This window comes from Erythrolamprus reginae, chromosome 2 (assembly GCF_031021105.1).
Source record: "Erythrolamprus reginae isolate rEryReg1 chromosome 2, rEryReg1.hap1, whole genome shotgun sequence".
Lineage (NCBI taxonomy): Eukaryota > Metazoa > Chordata > Lepidosauria > Squamata > Dipsadidae > Erythrolamprus > Erythrolamprus reginae.
Genome location: NC_091951.1, coordinates 39,302,362 through 39,318,378, shown reverse-complemented (window position 1 = coordinate 39,318,378; position 16,017 = coordinate 39,302,362). Strand labels below are relative to the sequence as shown.

The 16,017-nt window shown below is 49.1% G+C and overlaps 1 protein-coding gene across 3 annotated transcripts in view; it reads left to right on the top strand.

The window, feature by feature from the left end:
- Positions 1 to 2,553: 2,553 nt before the first annotated feature.
- The window catches only part of LOC139160155 (C-type lectin domain family 2 member D-like), a 37,997-nt gene continuing 24,533 nt past the window's right edge, over positions 2,554 to 16,017 (top strand). The window contains exons 1-2 of one of the 3 annotated variants that reach the window (XM_070737744.1): positions 2,554 to 2,752; positions 3,396 to 3,648. The gene's annotated coding sequence lies outside the window, so the exon portion shown is untranslated. Of the gene's footprint in view, positions 2,753 to 2,814; positions 2,863 to 3,395; positions 3,649 to 16,017 lie in introns of those variants that run through there. The other 2 variants (XM_070737742.1, XM_070737743.1) reach the window with 2 other exon arrangements.

The following is a 16,017-nucleotide window of genomic DNA, read 5'->3' as shown; positions in this document are numbered from 1 at the left end:
AGCATGCCCATCATACCAACAGACTCACCTGATGGCAGCAGCCCTGGGACATCTGCATGTCGCCTGCCCTCCGAGAGCACCATAGCAATGTAGCCATTTGCTTTCCTTCCCTGAAAGAAAACTGGCGCCATTGTGGTGCTCCAGGAGGGCAGGAAATGGGCATGTTCAGCACCCCTAGAACAACAATGTGGCATCAGCCCTCCTGGAGCACCTCCGCCCCTCTCAGTCTCACAGCAGTGTGTCCATCTCGGGCTGATGCCAACCTCCAAAGGCAAGTGGGCATGGAGGACTGCCCGGAAGGCAACGTGGAAGGCAGGCAAGCATGGCAGGGCTGTGCGAAGGGATTAGGCTGTTAACTGTCTTCCCCATCGGCCCGACAGGCTTGACTGCCTTCTGCTTGCCTAATTACTGGTGTGGCGAACCAGGCTATGTGTCCACTAAGGTTCTCCTGATCCAGTCCAAGCAGGAAGGATTTCACTCCTGCGCCCATCTCTCAAAAATGTTTGCAGAGGTTTCCTAACTTCTACTGAGTAATGTAATGCCTGCAAGAGCCACAAGGATTTACCTCTCTTTTGGAGTCATTAGTCAAAATACGCGAGGTGGTTGGGAAAGGTTCAAGAATATCTGGGTGGGACCATCCTTTAGATGCTGCGACCAGGTGTGGTTGCCGCTACCCAGTGAAGGACTAACAAAATTTTTACTACCACACTGTGGGCGTGGCTTATGCATTTTCTTTCAACATCTTTCAGTGCAAATTGGGTGCTCTGGGGTGGAGCTCCATTTTCGCTACCCCACTGCGCTCCACCCCGTCTGGACAGTAGCCCACCTCTGCTGCTACCACTGCTACTGGTGCGCTGTGCACACAGTTTCAGGTCTCTGGCTTGCGTGCGTGCACATCCCAGAGGCATTTTGCTTCTGTGTATGCGCAGGAAGCAAAATCTCACGAGGGGATGTGCGTGTGAGATTTCAGTGGGTTTTTTTGCTTCTGTGCATGCGCAGAAGGTATCACTGAAATATCTCTTGCACATGTGTCCCCTTGTGATATTTTGCTTCCTGTGCATGCACAGAAGCAAAGTCTCGCTGGGATGCGCACACCTGCATGCCAGAGACCTAAAGCTGCACATCCAGCTTTACTTTTACTACTGGATTGCTGTCCCCTACCATTCCGGTAGGAAACTGTGACTGGCTGTGACTCAAGTTTTGTCATGCCATTAGAATGTATTCATGCTAGAAAGCAGACCCAGAATGAAGCATGTGCTTCATGTAAAAGCCAAGGCAGACGGGAACATAATAGCTGCCTGCAAATAGACCTTGGACTCCTCTAAAAAGCCACAACCTGGTATCAGGAGTAAAATCTCAACTCCAAAGTTGTTGTAATACAAGAGTTTTATTGAAGTGTTTGCAAAGACTGGTGGATCTCAATTCGCACAAATAGGAGATCACACCTGGTTATAAAGATCAGCATACTTTATACATACCTCTCACTGGCTGCTTGTCCAGCCTTTCCAGGCCCACTATATTATTATATCTAAATGTTTTAAGCCCATATTAAACACTCATCCCCTTCTTGTTTTCCTGTACTGTGCTGTGCCTGGCACATATCTCCATGCAGAAGCATAGCTCCATCCAGAAGTTCCTTACCAGGGTTCACATATTGGACAAACATGGATATGTAATAATAGTGTGACTACACTTTAAAATACTAACTCTAGGAAATTTGAACAAAGAATAAACTTTAAACTTTGTATAAATTGTATAATATGTCGTTCATATGCTCTATGCTAGTCTCCCTCTCTCAGTGCTTCCAACTTTCCTAATGCTTTATTGCAGTTCCTTACTAGAATTACTTATTGGAAACTGGTGTCCTTTCCCAAATAAGAATTGCACTTCCTCAAAGTTGAAAAGCTAAGCAGGAAATAGCCATTCTCTCCCCCCCTCCCCGCCCCTTCGGCTCTGATCACGAGTAGAGTCCTGCACTCCTCTACTCGCAACAAATATGTTACACAACCGGACTTGAAACTCACTCGTCGCTTTCGACACAACCTAAGCATAGCTCATAAAATCCTCTGCTACGTCCTTCCTGTCAACGACTACTTCAGCTTCAACCACAATACACGAGCACACAACAGAGAGAAACTCAAAGTAAACTGCTTCAAATGACTTTCACAGCCAGGCAGTTCAGAATTTCCTCAGAATTGGCGAGAACATTCACAGTTACAGTTTCTCTGCTTAAAGCCGTAAGCTCTGCCACTGAAGCAAATCTCCTTTAGCAATGGCGTGCTTGGTGGTTTAACCCAGAAAAGTCATACCAATCAAACTGTTTAAAACTATAGGTCAGCCCGGCCCTTTGCGAAGTAGAGGTGAGGGTTAGAAGCAGCCAGAAGGAGGCGAGAAAATGGCTGAATCAACGGAAGCTGACTAGCTGAACAGTTGGTAGTTATACAATTCTTGTTAATCCCCGCCCTTTCACTCCCCTTCATGAATATTCTCACTCCACCCAGAAATGTGGGTGGCGCTTTAAGAAGCAGCAGAGACGGTTGGCTGGAAAGAGGATGGTGACGTAGAAGGAGTATCTATTTCTCACATGCCCCGCCTTCATCAGAGGAGAGAAGGAGGAGGGGAAATGATTTCGCCATCTTATGCAGAGTGGGAGGAATCTCCGTATTTGGTGTTCCGCCATGCAATCTACCAACGGAACTGGCTTTCCTGCTTCCATACCCGACATGCTGAGTTTCGGAGGTCTTGAAAAAAGGTAAGCGGGGAGTCGGTGACCGGGGTGGATGAGTGTGGAGGGTGGCAAAAGGCTGGATGGTGGAGGGGAAGAAGGCAGGAGTTGGCCGAGGACAGACTGGAGCTGGCAGGGTTGGTGAAGTCGAGAAAACGGAGGAGGGAAGAAAGCAGCTTACTACTGGGACACCCCGTGATAATCTCCATTAATAATTAATCTATAATAATAACAATAATAAGAAGTATTGGTATAAACATAAACATTAGCAAAGTAGGTACAGGTGAATCAGCAATTCGACGGTAGGACAGGGAGGGTAGGCACAATGGTGCGCTTATGTATGCCCCTTACAAACCTCTTAGGAATGGAGTGAGGTCGAGAACTCTAAGGTTAAAGTTTTTGGGGTTTGGTGAAGAAACCACAGAGTCAGCTAGAGCATTCCAGGCATTGATCACTCTGTTGCTGAAGTCCAATTTTCTGCAATCGAGTATGGAGAGGTTTACATTAAGTTTTTATCTATTGTGTGCTCCTGTACTGTTGGGGTTGAAGTTGAAGTAGTCATTGACAAGATAGGGCATTGTGGCAGATGATTTTGTGAACTACATTTAGGTCAGATATACTTGTACATAGTCAAATATACCTTGTCAAATATACATTGTCCTGTCCATAGGAAACGAGGGAGAACCTGGGTCCAGCGAGGAGACAACAAAATGGCTGAAGGTAGAAGTGAAACGCACCCAGAGCTCCAGCCCCGCCCAGGAGCAAGAGAAAAACGCCCCTTTGAAGAGGAGAAGTTAGTCTCCTCCCAGTTCTCCCAGTTGGTCCTTGCCCTTTGCTGGAGAAGGAAAGCTAGCAAGGAAAGGAAAACAGAAAAGGCCTCTCCTTTGGCACAGGACCTCCTGAGCTTTGGAGCCCTGGGAAAGGTAAGGGAGCAATCAGTGATGGGAGCAATCGGTGGGTGCAGGGGGTGAGCTCGGAATGGCCCAAAGGGTGGGAAGAGACTCACTGGTGTATCTCAATGAGTAGGGAGGTGGGACTGGAGCATTTGTGCATGCACTTCGACCTCCTCCACACCTGAAGCACCCCCATATTCCTCTTCAACCTGTTCTTTCTCTCTTTCCCATCCTCCTTTTTTCTCCCCCTTCCTCTCCCTCTCTCTCAACCCCTCCCTCTCCCTTTCCCCCTTCTCCTCTGTTCCTCTTTCTGAAAAGCTGCTAGAGGAGAAGGGAAGCTGGGCAGAAGTTGGTAGAGAGCAGATCAGAGCTGTGCTAGAAAACTCAGTGTTTCAAGGGATCGGAAGGAGCTTTCTACTGGGTGGTATAAATAGTGGTTACTTTTCCATCTAAATCCCTGCAAGTGTACATAGTAAAGGGGGGGGGGAAAGGGTGGTCTCTCTCTCTCTCTCTCTCTCTCTCTCTCTCTCTCTCTCTCTCTCTCTCTTCCTCTCAGTGAGAGAGGGAATTTGCTGTGCTTTAAAAGCCATAGGCTACTTGCATTGAAGGCCCCATCCCCACCTGCTTTAGGAACATTGTACTGGAACTCTGCCGACGAAAGAGGGAGGAGGCAAGAGGAAATCACCCCTCTGACGTGGAAGCAGCCAAACCTGGAAAGAGGGAGGGTTTTAAAAAGCACAGCCAGAAAGATCATTTCTCTCATTTGCCGCTTGCCTTTGCTGGGGAAGGAAGGGTAGTGTGGCAAGGAAAAGTAGCTTCCCTAGCACCTCCAGCAAAAGACGGCTGCTTCTCCCACACAGTGCAGGGGCCTCTCCTTTGGTATAGGACCCCCTGAGCTCTTGGAAAGATATGGGAACATTGATGGGAGCAATCATGCTCCAAAGGAATGAACATGGGATATCGCACTGACTGGGGGAGTGGAGCTAAAGCACTTGTTCAAGCACTAGCTCGTCTCCATTCCTGAAGCACTCCCATAATCCACTTTAGCCACTTGCCCAGTTCGCCTCGTGCGCCAGTTGCAGCCCTATTTGGACAGGGAGTCACTCATGCCCTCATCACCTCAAGATTCGACTACTGCAATGCTCTCTACATGGGGCTACCTTTGAAAAGTGTTCGGAAACTTCAGATTGTGCAGAATGCGGCCGCGAGAGCCATCGTGTGGCTTCCTAGATTCGCCCACGTTTCTGCAACACTCTGCGGCCTGCACTGGCTGCCGATCGGTTTCCGGTCACAATTCAAAGTGTTGGTAATGACCTATAAAACAAATCCCAGCGACTGATTAGGTCCCACAGAGTTGGCCTTCTCCGGGTCCCGTCGACAAAACAATGCCGTCTGGCGGGATCCAGGGGATGAGCCTTCTCTGTGACGGCCCCGGCCCTCTGGAATCAACTCCCCCCAGAGATTAGGACTGCCCCCACCCTCCTTGCCTTTCGCAAACTCCTGAAAACACATTTATGTCACCAGGTATGGGGAAATTGACATACCCCTAGCTGCTACGATATATGTATTGTTTGTCTGGACTGTATGATTTCTTTTTATAAGGGTTTTTTAATTTTTTTTAAAAAAATATTGGATTTGTATATGTATTGCTTGTTGTGAGCTGCTCCGAGTCCTCGGAGAGAGGCGGCATACAAATCTAATAAATTATTATTATTGCCTTGCTGGGAATCCTGAGCCCTCATTGGGCTGGGTCGGTGCAGGTGCTGCACCTGGGAGTCTCACGCTGCCCATGCTCACCTCATCTGCTGCCTTGGGTGCTGGGGGAGAAAAGTACTGAGCTGGCTCGTCCCCCTTTCTGTTGAGTCCCAGCCTCTTCACAAGTGAGCATTGTAATGTGCCTGTTGGCCACTAGGTGACTGACTGATCACGAGCAAGAGAAGCAAGAGTGTGATTGATTGTTCCATTTGAAAAGCTGGGTATAAAAAAGTTGGCTGTTAGACAGTTATTTTGTATTCTAAGTTACATTGATGAATTACAATTGCAGTTGTTCTGTGATGTTCTATTACAATTAAAGGGTGTTGTAATGAAAATCCTGTGTGTCTACGATGCCTGCAAACACCTCTACTTAATATTTAATAGGCACGCCCAGCCACTTGCTCTCTCTTGATGGTCTCTCTTTCGCTCCCTAGTCCCCGTCTCTCCTCTCTCACTTTTATCGATACAGGGTGCATTCCAAAAGTAATACAATTATTATTTTTAAAATAATTTATTGAACAGATTTGCACAAACACTTAAAATTCTTCAAAGTACTGTCCTTGGGCCTCTACACATTGATCACTTTGTTGCTGAAGTGATATTTTCTGCAGTCGATTTTGGAGCTGTCAACATTAAGTTTGAATCAATTGTGTGCTCCTGTATTGTTGCGTCTGAAGCTGAAGAAATCATTGACAGGTGGGACATTGTGGTAGATGGTTTTATGAACTACGTTAGGTCAGATATACTTTGTCAAATATACATTGTCCGTAGAAAAGGGCCTAGAAAAGGGGGAGGGCGGCAGCGAGGAGTCGAGAAAATGGCTGAAGGCAAGCAAAAGAGTTTTAAGTCCTCTTCCTGTGCAACCAGAGCTCCAGCGCCACCTGGAGGAAGAGAAAAACATTTTTAAAAGAAGGGGGGGGGAAAGAAGGGGCTGGAAAACTGGGAACTGCCGGATGGGAAGGTTTCCAAGGTTTCTCCCGCTTGCCTTTGCTGTGGGAAGGGAGGGTAGGAAGCCCAGGAAAAGACGGAGTTCTTGAAAAGTTATGGATAAAGATAAATAAGGCAATGGGTCCAGATGGCATCCACCCCAGAGTTCTTAAAGAACTCAGATCTGTCATTGCTATCCCCCTGACTGATTTGTTTAACCAATCCTTGTTAACAGGAGAAGTTCCTGATGATTGGAGAATGGTCAGTATTGTGCCTATCCACAAAAGGGCAGTAGAGAAGAAGCTGGTAACTACAGGCCAATCCTTGTTACTGAGGGCAAATCATGTCAGACTAACCTCATTGATTTTTTTGGCTATGTCATAAAGGTGTTGGATGAAGGTGGTGCTTTGGATATTGCCTATCTGGACTTCAGTAAACTCTTTGATATGGTTCCACATAAAGAGTTAGTGAAGATTGAACTCTGACAGTCTCAAAATGGGTGAACAGTGCAGTCAGGCGGTAGGGAAAGCAAGTAGGATGCTTGGCTGCATAGCTAGAGGTATAACAAGCAGGAAGAGGGAGATTATGATCCCGCTATATAGAATGCTGGTGAGACCACATTTGGAATACTGTGTTCAGTTCTGGAGACCTCACCTACAAAAAGATATTGACAAAATTGAACAGGTCCAAAGACGGGCTACAAGAATGGTGGAAGGTCTTAAGTATAAAACGTATCAGGAAAGACTTAATGAACTCAATCTGTATAGTCTGGAGGACAGAAGGAAAAGGGGGGACATGATCGAAACATTTAAATATATTAAAGGGTTAAATAAGGTCCAGGAGGAAAGTGTTTTTAATAGGAAAGTATACACAAGAACAAGGGGACACAATCTGAAGTTAGTTGGGGGAAAGATCAAGAGCAACATGAGAAAATATTATTTTACTGAAAGAGTAGTAGATCCTTGGAACAAACTTCCAGCAGACGTGGTAGATAAATCCACAGTAACTGAATTTAAACATGCCTGGGATAAACATATATCCATCCTAAGATAAAATACAGAAAATAGTATAAGGGCAGACTCGATGGGCCATGAGGTCTTTTTCTGCCGTCAGACTTCTATGTTTCTATGTTTCTAACTTAATCCCTGAATAGCTAGCTGGCTGAAGCATAGATATCAGAGGGTTGTTGTTAATGGCGAATATTCTGAGCAGAGCCTGGTTACAAGCGGTGTACCACAAGGGTCTGTTCTGGGTCGTATTCTTTTTAATATGTTTGTGAGTGGCATGGGGGAAGGTTTGGTAGGGAAAGTTTGCCTATTTGCCGAAGACTCTAAAGTGTGCAATGGGGTTGATATTCATGGAGGTGTCTGTAACATGGCAAATGATTTAGCTTTACTAGATAAGTGGTCAAAGCAATGGAAACTGCAGTTTAATGTTTCCAAATATAAAATAATGCACTTGGGGAAAAGGAATACTCAATCTGAGTATTGTATTGGCAGTTCTGTATTAGGAAAAACTTCAGAAGAGAAGGATTTAAAATGGATTTAAAAACAGTCTCAAAATGGGTGAACAGTGTGGTCAGGTGGTAGGAAAGCTAGTAGAATGATCGGCTGCATAGCTAGAGGTTTAACAAGCAGGAAGAGGGTGGTTATGATTCCGCTGTATAGAGCACTGGTGACACCACATTTGGAATATTGTGTTCAGTTCTGGAGACCTCACCTACAAAAAGGTATTGATAAAATTGAATGGGTCCAAAGACGGGCTACAAAAATGGTGGAAGGTCTTAAGCATAAAACTTATCAGGAAAGACTTAATGAACTCAATCTGTATAGTCTGGAGGACTATTTAAATATGTTAAAGGGTTAAATTAGGTTCAGTGGGGGAAAAGGAAAGTGAACACAAGAACAAGGGGTCACAATCTGAGGTTAGTTGCGGGAAGCAACGTGAGAAAATATTATTTTACTGAAAGAGTAGTAGATGCTTGGAACAAACCTCGAGCAGACGTGGTTGGCAAATCCACAGTAACTTAATTTAAACATGCCTGGGATAAACATACAGTGGTACCTCATGATATGAACCCCTCGTCATACGAACTTTTCAAGATACGAACCCAGGGTTCGGAATTTTTTTGCCTCTTCTTACGAACTTTTTTCACCCTTACGAACCTGCCGCCAGCCACTGGGATGCCCCACCTCCAGACTTGAGTTCCTCCCGTTTTTTCCCACCCTGTCCTGCCCCATTCTCCCCTCTGGATCTCCATGGGTTTCCTCCGTTTTTCTCCACCCTGTCCTGCCCCATTCTCCCCTCTGGATCTCCATGGGTTTCCTCCGTTTTTCTCCACCCTGTCCTGTCCCATTCTCCCCTCTGGATCTCTATGGGTTTCCTCCGTTTTTCTCCACCCTGTCCTGCCCCATTCTCCTCTCTGGATCTCTATGGGTTTCCTCCGTTTTTCTCCACCCTGTCCTGCCCCATTCTCCCCTCTGGATCTCCATGGGTTTCCTCCGTTTTTCTCCACCCTGTCCTGCCCCATTCTCCCCTCTGGATCTCTATGGGTTTCCTCCGTTTTTCTCCACCCTGTCCTGCCCCATTCTCCCCTCTGGATCTCTATGGGTTTCCTCCGTTTTTCTCCACCCTCTCCTGCCCCATTCTCCCCTCTGGATCTCCATGGGTTTCCTCCGTTTTTCTCCACCCTGTCCTGCCCCATTCTCCCCTCTGGATCTCTATGGGTTTCCTCCGTTTTTCTCCATCCTGTCCTGCCCCATTCTCCCCTCTGGATCTCCATGGGTTTCCTCCGTTTTTCTCCACCCTGTCCTGCCCCATTCTCCCCTCTGGATCTCTATGGGTTTCCTCCGTTTTTCTCCACCCTGTCCTGCCCCATTCTCCCCTCTGGATCTCCATGGGTTTCCTCCGTTTTTCTCCACCCTGTCCTGCCCCATTCTCCCCTCTGGATCTCCATGGGTTTCCTCCGTTTTTCTCCACCCTGTCCTGCCCCATTCTCCCCTCTGGATCTCCATGGGTTTCCTCCGTTTTTCTCCACCCTGTCCTGCCCCATTCTCCCCTCTGGATCTCCATGGGTTTCCTCCGTTTTTCTCCACCCTGTCCTGCCCCATTCTCCCCTCTGGATCTCCATGGGTTTCCTCCGTTTTTCTCCACCCTGTCCTGCCCCATTCTCCCCTCTGGATCTCCATGGGTTTCCTCCGTTTTTCTCCACCCTGTCCTGCCCCATTCTCCCCTCTGGATCTCCATGGGTTTCCTCCGTTTTTCTCCACCCTGTCCTGCCCCATTCTCCCCTCTGGATCTCTATGGGTTTCCTCCGTTTTTCTCCACCCTGTCCTGCCCCATTCTCCCCTCTGGATCTCCATGGGTTTCCTCCTTTTTTCTCCACCCTGTCCTGCCCCATTCTCCCCTCTGGATCTCCATGGGTTTCCTCCTTTTTTCTCCACCCTGTCCTGCCCCATTCTCCCCTCTGGATCTCCATGGGTTTCCTCCTTTTTTCTCCACCCTGTCCTGCCCCATTCTCCCCTCTGGATCTCCATGGGTTTCCTCCTTTTTTCTCCACCCTGTCCTGCCCCATTCTCCCCTCTGGATCTCCATGGGTTTCCTCCGTTTTTCTCCACCCTGTCCTGCCCCATTCTCCCCTCTGGATCTCCATGGGTTTCCTCCGTTTTTCTCCACCCTGTCCTGCCCCATTCTCCCCTCTGGATCTCCATGGGTTTCCTCCGTTTTTCTCCACCCTGTCCTGCCCCATTCTCCCCTCTGGATCTCCATGGGTTTCCTCCGTTTTTCTCCACCCTGTCCTGCCCCATTCTCCCCTCTGGATCTCCATGGGTTTCCTCCGTTTTTCTCCACCCTGTCCTGCCCCATTCTCCCCTCTGGATCTCTATGGGTTTCCTCCGTTTTTCTCCACCCTGTCCTGCCCCATTCTCCCCTCTGGATCTCCATGGGTTTCCTCCGTTTTTCTCCACCCTGTCCTGCCCCATTCTCCCCTCTGGATCTCTATGGGTTTCCTCCGTTTTTCTCCACCCTGTCCTGCCCCATTCTCCCCTCTGGATCTCCATGGGTTTCCTCCGTTTTTCTCCACCCTGTCCTGCCCCATTCTCCCCTCTGGATCTCCATGGGTTTCCTCCGTTTTTCTCCACCCTGTCCTGCCCCATTCTCCCCTCTGGATCTCCATGGGTTTCCTCCTTTTTTCTCCACCCTGTCCTGCCCCATTCTCCCCTCTGGATCTCCATGGGTTTCCTCCGTTTTTCTCCACCCTGTCCTGCCCCATTCTCCCCTCTGGATCTCCATGGGTTTCCTCCGTTTTTCTCCACCCTGTCCTGCCCCATTCTCCCCTCTGGATCTCCATGGGTTTCCTCCGTTTTTCTCCACCCTGTCCTGCCCCATTCTCCCCTCTGGATCTCCATGGGTTTCCTCCGTTTTTCTCCACCCTGTCCTGCCCCATTCTCCCCTCTGGATCTCCATGGGTTTCCTCCGTTTTTCTCCACCCTGTCCTGCCCCATTCTCCCCTCTGGATCTCCATGGGTTTCCTCCGTTTTTCTCCACCCTGTCCTGCCCCATTCTCCCCTCTGGATCTCCATGGGTTTCCTCCGTTTTTCTCCACCCTGTCCTGCCCCATTCTCCCCTCTGGATCTCCATGGGTTTCCTCCGTTTTTCTCCACCCTGTCCTGCCCCATTCTCCCCTCTGGATCTCCATGGATTTCCTCCGTTTTTCTCCACCCTGTCCTGCCCCATTCTCCCCTCTGGATCTCCATGGGTTTCCTCCGTTTTTCTCCACCCTGTCCTGCCCCATTCTCCCCTCTGGATCTCCATGGGTTTCCTCCGTTTTTCTCCACCCTGTCCTGCCCCATTCTCCCCTCTGGATCTCCATGGGTTTCCTCCGTTTTTCTCCACCCTGTCCTGCCCCATTCTCCCCTCTGGATCTCCATGGGTTTCCTCCGTTTTTCTCCACCCTGTCCTGCTCCATTCTCCCCTCTGGATCTCCATGGGTTTCCTCCGTTTTTCTCCACCCTGTCCTGCCCCATTCTCCCCTCTGGATCTCCATGGGTTTCCTCCGTTTTTCTCCACCCTGTCCTGCCCCATTCTCCCCTCTGGATCTCCATGGGTTTCCTCCGTTTTTCTCCACCCTGTCCTGCCCCATTCTCCCCTCTGGATCTCCATGGGTTTCCTCCGTTTTTCTCCACCCTGTCCTGCCCCATTCTCCCCTCTGGATCTCCATGGGTTTCCTCCTTTTTTCTCCACCCTGTCCTGCCCCATTCTCCCCTCTGGATCTCCATGGGTTTCCTCCGTTTTTCTCCACCCTGTCCTGCCCCATTCTCCCCTCTGGATCTCCATGGGTTTCCTCCGTTTTTCTCCACCCTGTCCTGCCCCATTCTCCCCTCTGGATCTCTATGGGTTTCCTCCGTTTTTCTCCACCCTGTCCTGCCCCATTCTCCCCTCTGGATCTCCATGGGTTTCCTCCGTTTTTCTCCACCCTGTCCTGCCCCATTCTCCCCTCTGGATCTCCATGGGTTTCCTCCTTTTTTCTCCACCCTGTCCTGCCCCATTCTCCCCTCTGGATCTCCATGGGTTTCCTCCGTTTTTCTCCACCCTGTCCTGCCCCATTCTCCCCTCTGGATCTCTATGGGTTTCCTCCGTTTTTCTCCACCCTGTCCTGCCCCATTCTCCCCTCTGGATCTCCATGGGTTTCCTCCTTTTTTCTCCACCCTGTCCTGCCCCATTCTCCCCTCTGGATCTCCATGGGTTTCCTCCTTTTTTCTCCACCCTGTCCTGCCCCATTCTCCCCTCTGGATCTCCATGGGTTTCCTCCTTTTTTCTCCACCCTGTCCTGCCCCATTCTCCCCTCTGGATCTCCATGGGTTTCCTCCGTTTTTCTCCACCCTGTCCTGCCCCATTCTCCCCTCTGGATCTCCATGGGTTTCCTCCGTTTTTCTCCACCCTGTCCTGCCCCATTCTCCCCTCTGGATCTCCATGGGTTTCCTCCGTTTTTCTCCACCCTGTCCTGCCCCATTCTCCCCTCTGGATCTCCATGGGTTTCCTCCGTTTTTCTCCACCCTGTCCTGCCCCATTCTCCCCTCTGGATCTCCATGGGTTTCCTCCTTTTTTCTCCACCCTGTCCTGCCCCATTCTCCCCTCTGGATCTCCATGGGTTTCCTCCGTTTTTCTCCACCCTGTCCTGCCCCATTCTCCCCTCTGGATCTCCATGGGTTTCCTCCGTTTTTCTCCACCCTGTCCTGCCCCATTCTCCCCTCTGGATCTCCATGGGTTTCCTCCGTTTTTCTCCACCCTGTCCTGCCCCATTCTCCCCTCTGGATCTCCATGGGTTTCCTCCGTTTTTCTCCACCCTGTCCTGCCCCATTCTCCCCTCTGGATCTCCATGGGTTTCCTCCGTTTTTCTCCACCCTGTCCTGCCCCATTCTCCCCTCTGGATCTCCATGGGTTTCCTCCGTTTTTCTCCACCCTGTCCTGCCCCATTCTCCCCTCTGGATCTCCATGGGTTTCCTCCGTTTTTCTCCACCCTGTCCTGCCCCATTCTCCCCTCTGGATCTCTATGGGTTTCCTCCGTTTTTCTCCACCCTGTCCTGCCCCATTCTCCCCTCTGGATCTCCATGGGTTTCCTCCGTTTTTCTCCACCCTGTCCTGCCCCATTCTCCCCTCTGGATCTCCATGGGTTTCCTCCTTTTTTCTCCACCCTGTCCTGCCCCATTCTCCCCTCTGGATCTCCATGGGTTTCCTCCGTTTTTCTCCACCCTGTCCTGCCCCATTCTCCCCTCTGGATCTCTATGGGTTTCCTCCGTTTTTCTCCACCCTGTCCTGCCCCATTCTCCCCTCTGGATCTCCATGGGTTTCCTCCTTTTTTCTCCACCCTGTCCTGCCCCATTCTCCCCTCTGGATCTCCATGGGTTTCCTCCTTTTTTCTCCACCCTGTCCTGCCCCATTCTCCCCTCTGGATCTCCATGGGTTTCCTCCTTTTTTCTCCACCCTGTCCTGCCCCATTCTCCCCTCTGGATCTCCATGGGTTTCCTCCTTTTTTCTCCACCCTGTCCTGCCCCATTCTCCCCTCTGGATCTCCATGGGTTTCCTCCGTTTTTCTCCACCCTGTCCTGCCCCATTCTCCCCTCTGGATCTCCATGGGTTTCCTCCGTTTTTCTCCACCCTGTCCTGCCCCATTCTCCCCTCTGGATCTCCATGGGTTTCCTCCGTTTTTCTCCACCCTGTCCTGCCCCATTCTCCCCTCTGGATCTCCATGGGTTTCCTCCGTTTTTCTCCACCCTGTCCTGCCCCATTCTCCCCTCTGGATCTCCATGGGTTTCCTCCGTTTTTCTCCACCCTGTCCTGCCCCATTCTCCCCTCTGGATCTCCATGGGTTTCCTCCTTTTTTCTCCACCCTGTCCTGCCCCATTCTCCCCTCTGGATCTCTATGGGTTTCCTCCGTTTTTCTCCACCCTGTCCTGCCCCATTCTCCCCTCTGGATCTCTATGGGTTTCCTCCGTTTTTCTCCACCCTGTCCTGCCCCATTCTCCCCTCTGGATCTCCATGGGTTTCCTCCGTTTTTCTCCACCCTGTCCTGCCCCATTCTCCCCTCTGGATCTCCATGGGTTTCCTCCGTTTTTCTCCACCCTGTCCTGCCCCATTCTCCCCTCTGGATCTCTATGGGTTTCCTCCGTTTTTCTCCACCCTGTCCTGCCCCATTCTCCCCTCTGGATCTCCATGGGTTTCCTCCGTTTTTCTCCACCCTGTCCTGCCCCATTCTCCCCTCTGGATCTCCATGGGTTTCCTCCGTTTTTCTCCACCCTGTCCTGCCCCATTCTCCCCTCTGGATCTCCATGGGTTTCCTCCGTTTTTCTCTACCCTGTCCTGCCCCATTCTCCCCTCTGGATCTCCATGGGTTTCCTCCGTTTTTCTCCACCCTGTCCTGCCCCATTCTCCCCTCTGGATCTCCATGGGTTTCCCTCCCCCCACTCCGTTCGCTTCGTCTGCCGGCAGCTTTTTTTTTTTAAACCTTAATGTTTTGGATTTTCGTAATCGGCTTGCACGCATTATTGGCTTTTCCATTGATTCCTATGGGAAACATTGTTTCATCTTACGAACTTTTCACCTTACGAACCTAGTCCTGGAACCAATTAAGTTCGTAAGATGAGGTACTGTATTACTGTATATCCAGCCTAAAATAGAATACAGGAAATAGTATAGTGACTGCAATGACCTGGCATGCTGTGAAGACTCCAGTGTCTCCTGCAACAGTGTTGCTACTCTGGCTGTTTAGAAACAGGCTAAAAAGGAAGAAAAAATATATGTGGCGCCGCCTAGGCTCTGACGCAATAGATTTCACGTAAGATACCGCGTTATTATATGCGTCTTAGAGAACCGAAGTGGAAAACGCAAAGAAATAGCTTTGGTTTTTAAATCTATTAAAAGTAAAGGACCAAGGTAAACAGGGTGGGGTGGGGAGGAGAGGACAAGGTCCAAGCAGCTGTGGAGACCCCAAGGCAGGGGTCCCCAAACTTTTTACACAGGGGGCCAGTTCACTGTCCCTCGGCTGTTGGAGGGCCGTACCATTAAAAAAAATCTATGAGCAAATCCCTATGCACACTGCACATACCTTATCTTAAAGTAAAAAACAAAATGGGAATGTACTATTTAGAGTGGGGAAGAAGTCTGAAATTCTTATACTGTATGTTTATGTTTTGTTTTTAATTTAATTTTGTTAACATCTGATTGGCTATACTATATTTTCTTGGCTTATAGTAAAATGTATAAAGAAAGAAGGAAGCACTTTGGCATAATGGTTAATAAATTAGAAAAATAATTGGTGTACTTTTTGAAGGAACATTAAGGAGGGAATTTAATTTAAAAAATGAATGTACTGTAACTGGACGACAAAATTAGAAAAAAAACTTTTGCAACTTTTTTGATGATTGATATTAGTTACTAACAAAATACCGCATTTTATTCATGGAAAATTAGATGGAACACTGTATTGTTTGAATGTATGTTAAGAGAAAAAAGTCCTTCCTTCCTCTGTCCCTCCATTTCTCCTTCCTTCCTTCCTTCCTTCCTTCCTTCCTTCCTTCCTTCCTTCCTTCCTTCCTTCCTTCCTTCCTTCCTTCCTTCCTTCCTTCCTTCCTTCCTTCCTTCCTTCCTTCCTTCCTTCCTTCCCTCCCTCCCTCCCTCCCTCCTCCCTTCCTCTCCACTTCTCCTTCCCTCCCTCTCTTTCCCTTTTCTTTCTTTCTTGCTCTCTTTTCCCTGTGCTCCTGTCAATCACCGGCGGGCGGGATAAATGGCCTCAGTGGGCCGCATGCGGCCCACGGGCCATAGTTTGGGGACCGCTGCCCCAAGGGATCAGAAGAGAAGCATAGGATATCTCAGTGGGGAAAATCCTTTGGTTGCTGGAGGTGATTGTCTCGTCCTTGCACTAGCCCCCCCCCCCCCCCCCGAGATACCCCATGTACTCTTTTAACACCTATGCTTTCGATTAACAAATGCATTGGGGAGAGGAGGGATGGCCTCATCCATTTAATGTGATCCAGTTAATGTTACTACTACAATGGACAGGGTCTGTAGCATTCATAGCTAGAGGATGAGAATTCCGCCCTTTTGACATAAAGTGAATGACAGAAGGTTGATTTTGTTGCTCCTCTACCAAAAGGTTGCCCAATTTATTGATGGCACACAAAGTTTTTAAAAATTTATTTATTTATTTATTATTAGAGTTGG